General features: G+C 40.8%; 1 protein-coding gene across 4 annotated transcripts in view; it reads right to left on the bottom strand.

Moving 5' to 3' along the window:
* Positions 1-5,587, bottom strand: part of APP (amyloid beta precursor protein) — a 207,434-nt gene that overhangs the window by 76,108 nt on the left and 125,739 nt on the right. The gene's annotated exons all lie outside the window — the stretch shown is intronic.

The following is a 5,587-nucleotide window of genomic DNA, read 5'->3' as shown; positions in this document are numbered from 1 at the left end:
CACATATATATATACACAAATGTTTTTTGGATACAGTAAATAAGGTTAAAACCTCTGCCAGGTTATTTGTTGCCACTTGTCCTGTAAGGGAGATGTCCCTTTACTTTCTGTCTTGGTGATGCAACAGGAAGTGAGAAAATCTCCCCAAAGTAAAAGAAATTCCCCTCCTAGATAGCTGGAAACAGAACAGGGGATCCCGTTGGAAGATTTACCCTCACCTCTTGTTCTGGTGACAGCTCTAACATTTTGGATCTTCCAGCACTTTCTGTCAAAGTGACAATGATCACAAAGACAAATAAAAGGAGAGAACAATAAAAACTTGGCTTATTGGTGTCTGTGTATTGATGGTTAATTACTGTGATGCTTCTCTTTCCACTGTCCAATCTCAGAATAGGATGGACAGGATTACAAAACCTTTGGCTTTGTATAAGAACGTCTTTACTTATTATTACTTCAGTTAAGCTAGGCCCATATTTTTACAGCCGTCCATGAAGAAACCCATAGAATTACTGGGTGGGTTCTTACAACTGTATACATTGCTTGTCTGACATTGTCTCACAATGAGGTAATCTAAGGACGCATATATAATGTGGGCCTTCACCACAGCTTCAGCACACCCAGCGTACTGCTTGTCAAAAACTGCTGTCAAGACTATGTTAACATTGTCAGTTCAGCAATTCAGCTTCATAGCGGGAAGTGAATCCAGACGAAAGATGGGATTGTTGGCAGATTGCTAAACACAAGATATGTGACACCCTGCTGTGACGAAACATATCACGGTCTGCGCTTCAACGCTTAAATCTAAAATAATAGATGTGCTTACATCGCAGGTGGTTTTATCACAAAATCAGAACAAAGTTTACTGAGAGTGACTATGACCTATCTGAGAGGTGGTTTGATGTTCAAGAAGAAAGGGAAAACATGCATACGATTTTGCTCTAGAGTGCTGATAACGCCGGAATATTTTAAAGACCTTGGATAAAAGTTTTAGTGTAAAAAAAAATCATCCAAAACAGGCCCAATTCTGTGGATAAGAGGCACAGCAGAACAAAGTCCAATACGCTCCAAAGCAGACAGTTCTAATGGAGTGAAATGGTCCTATGTGATTATTGCTACTCTTGACACGGTCACAATATTGAGTCAGATGGACCATGGCTCCAGGACGGTGATAAACTAAAAGGTTCTTATAGACATGAAAGATTGGCAAAAAGAAACTTTCAACATGTATGTTCAAACATCAGAGAAACGGTATTTCACGAACAATCATTTTAAATGATGGGTCAATACCAGCTGAAATGTAAGTTATTTTGGATGGATTTTTTGGTATGCCTTGTCTTTATGAAGATACCAACCTTCCTTAATTGGAAAATAGAGATTATACATCAGAGAATGACCTATACATAAGTAGACTTACAGGCCAGTATAAAGCTGGCCATACCCCTATAGATTATCTGCAGATTTCCTATGGTCAGATGGAAAAAGTGCAACAGGTTCCTCCATCTACGCTAACCTGTGTGGATGGAGGAATCTCCTGCTGGGCCCAGCTTCAGTATCTTGCTAGTCGGCCCCGCTGGCTCTCAAAACACCTGAACAATGCCTGCATCCAATCAGATTGTTCAGGTATTTTGAGAGCCAGCGGGGCCGACTTGCAAGATACTGAAGCTGGGCCCAGCGGGAGATTCTTCCATCCACATAGTTTAGCGTAGATGGAGGAATCTGTTGCACTTTTTCCATCTGACCATAGAAAATCTGAAGAAAATCTATAGGTGTATGGCCAGTTTAAGGGCCTGTGTTGATGGGCTTTTTTCCTACTTTAAAAGGCTTTTTTTAACTAATATACACGTTAATAGGAATTTAACACTCCCTTCAAACAGGATACATGTAGGTCAAATGCACCTGTCAATGAATTCTGAATGATCTCAGAAGCATCTCAAACTGATGTCAAATTAATGTCATGGACACAAGCCCCAAGCCCATCAACTCAGGCCCCGGTTAGCAGACTGAGGCCTGGTATATCTGTGTTAACATCAGTCACAACAAACAAACAAGTGTTAATTGCAAACAACAAAAGTCCTTGTAAATGGTCAACTGCAACTTACACATACAGTTGCGTTCATAAATTTACATATTCCTGGCAGAATTTGCAACGTTATTCATTTTTGCTGCACCGCCACAAAACAGCCACTTACAATACGCCACACAGCATCTAGGAGAAGCCTCAACACTTCTCAGACAAAATCATTGTGATGAAACCAAAATTGAGCTTTATGGTCACAACCATAAACACTATTTTTGGAAAGCAGTCAATAGGGCCTATAAAGAGAAGCACACCATCCTTACAATGAAGCATGAAGGTGAATCTTGGTTTTGAAACAATTGCCAGAGCTCTATTGGCATAGGGAATTTGGCTAAAACTGATGGCAAGATGAATGCAGAACATTATCAGAAAAAAATTGCAATTTATCAGCCTGAACCTGCATATGATGCGGCACTTGGTCCTAGGTTCTGATCATTGTCATCTTGGAAAACCCAAGTAGACTCTTCAGTGGCTGCAGCAATATTCTGGAGTGGCCATCACAATCACCTGACCTCAACAGCATTGAGTCACTTTAGGAGATCTCAAACATGCAGTTCATGCAAGACAACCAAAGAATATACTGCTTTTGTCAAGAAGAACGGGCAAGCTTTACCACATGAGAAAATAAAGGGCCTCATTCACAACTATCACAAATGACCATCATTGATGCCAAAGGGGGCAAAGGATATTAAATACTTTGAGCAGGACAATTTTATTATTTCCTATGAATTGTTTAATGTTATGATACTCTGTAATGCCCAATAATGAATCCTCATTTTACAAATTGTGCCTGATGATTACCATATTACCTTGTTCAAATGATAAGTGTACATGAAGATGAAAAATAATTATTGTACCTTCCTTCCTTGTTCTGCAACACACCATTATTTATTTATTATAATACTGCCCGGGGATGGCAGTGCCTACCAGATTCAGGATATTGTAGGACCACTAGAAACAAGATTAAGTGTCATGCTAATTCAAGGTTCACTAAGATCAGAACCCTGTTCCCCTTTCAAGCTCATCGCATACGCCCAATTTTAGTGCAGCTATAGTGACGTGGTAAACACTGTGCTGGCCCCGGGCAGAGAAGACGGCATTTTCGACATCACTGAGGTGTATCCCATCTGTAAGACACTGTTCTATTTATCATTTCACTGATCTTATGCAGGTTTTTAGGATCATGATCAGCCACAACTATAGCTATAGTGTAAGCTGGTGGATAAAGCTGCTGAACCACAACTTCTTCCCCTAATAAATTATATATTTTGCCTTCGAAAAAGGTAACAATCATTCTTCAAATAACTGCAGTAGTTTCTAAAACCCATTACATTCCATATTGAATTAGACATGCGTAGGAGTGTTTTTGGATAATTAGGCTTGTTAAAAGTTTACTTGAAATAGGAAAATTAGACATGACCCTTCAAGTCAAGTGTTGTAGAGACAAAGTTTAGGCATAGCTGGTTTGTCAGTATATTTTGTATGATTGTGTTGCACAGACATATCCTCCTTGCATCGCACAATCAAAGTCTTCTCACGTATTACTTGCCAATCGTAAATGGCCCATTGCAAATTGAAATAGCCAATAGCAATCTAGCTATTAGTTCCTATGCCTTTTTCTCTTTTCTGACTGACGGCGGCCGGCAGCCCCGATATAAGAAAATAAAAAAAATTAAAAAAACAGACAGCAGGGAAAGGTTTACTCAGATAGAGCAGAGTAAACCTTTCCGGGAGAAAATGTTTCTCTCCCGGGTGTCTGGGAGCCGCTATCTAATAGCGGGAGACTCCTGGAACATCTGCGAAAGTTGAGATGTCTGCTGTAGGTTGTACTGTTTAATCAGCGCAGCACTCAATCTGCTGGCAATCACTACCTACATTCTAAATCAGAAAAGGGAAGGATTGACCCATCTAGAAATGAAACAAATTGGAAATGTGCTGCATGTGACAAAGAGTGCTTCCAATGGTCATTTAGGTTTATCATCACTCCCATGGCATGACCTACACTCTAGTGTCATATCAAGCGGTCATCAGATTCTTTAAAGGAGAACTATGGGGTAAGTGTTTTTCTCCATAGTTCTCCTAGGGGTCACGGGAGGACATAAACTTGCATCCTCCCGTGACCCAAAGCTCAGTATGTCGCGAGCTTGCAGCCTGGACGGATCCCGACACACTTCCCGCCACAGCTGGGAAGGATCCCAACATTACTGTCGAGATCCACCCAGCTGTGTGATTGACAGCTGGCTCTGCCTATCTAGAAATAGAGCCAGCTGTACCCGCCCCCTCCCCTGTCCGCCAGTCAGCACTGGAGGATCTGGGCGTGGGTAATCCCTGCAGGGAGCCGTGAGTGACAGTCACGGCTCTCTGCAGGGAGATGATCGAGAAGTGGGAGATGATCGAGAAGTGAGCGAGTGACGGTATGTGTTCGCTCACTTCCCAATCTATTGAGCCGACGTGTGACAGTCCCATTGTCACACGTCGGCTCGAACTATGAGGCTTTAAGGCCAACCTAGGAACACCTACAATTTTGTAAAAATGTATCCATGTATAAAACACACGCAGAACATTTTATGTGTTTGTTTAGCTGGAGATGTACAGTAAACTGGCCACATACACTAGTAGCCTTCTTCCATAAAGAGTTTTTAATCTCATATGCCGAGTACCAGTGCCAATATCAGCTTTATAGCAGAGATACAGAAGAGAATACTTTTTCCTGTAGACCCTTGAACTCCATACACCTGATCATGTGTGTAACATGCCCCAAATAAATTCCATATGTAAGTAAATCAGGACACACCCTGGGAAATGAATTGGATCGAATGAAACGACACAGATTTATACTCAATAACTACACCTGATGTGCCTGTAGCTACCCATTACTGTAGCAAAGGCGACTACTTGAATGCTCTTAGGATGACAGCGCTGATGGGAACTTTAATCACAGAAACGAGAAGCTGGGATATATAAAAGCATCAAAAATTCTGAGCTCTGGACTCTGACCTAAAAAAAGACAGAAATTTCATGTGCCACTATGATTTTAATTGAAACCAACCGTTATCTCTACCATAAAAGTCTGACTGCTCCGAAGGCTAATAATCACAGTTCAAGAAATATTTCAAAAGACTTCTACTCTGATGAGATTATACTTAAAGGCAAAGTCCACCTTCCCCCCCCACAAAAAAAAAAATACATGCACACTTCATAAAAAAAAAAAAAAAAATGTAAATAGTTTTTTCTTGCATTGGAGCTAGTGAATCATTTCAACCGCGATCATCAGTGGATGATCAGTGATGTAGCCATGCTTCATGATACAGCGTAAATATGGGTGTAACATGATACATGGTAGAAAAAGATAAACTTAGACTTTAGGGCAAGATCACACATTTTCTGGGCCAGATCTGGAAAGCAGTGAATTGTGTTTTTCCGCGTTCAGGAGTTTTTTTCTGTTTAAAATGGCCTTACAGGTGCATTCCAGTGCACACACACACACATATACATACATACATATATATA

This window comes from Nanorana parkeri, unplaced genomic scaffold, assembly GCF_000935625.1.
Source record: "Nanorana parkeri isolate BGI_ZX_2015 unplaced genomic scaffold, ASM93562v1 scaffold599, whole genome shotgun sequence".
Taxonomy (NCBI): domain Eukaryota; kingdom Metazoa; phylum Chordata; class Amphibia; order Anura; family Dicroglossidae; genus Nanorana; species Nanorana parkeri.
This window is presented reverse-complemented; position numbering and strand designations above follow the sequence as displayed.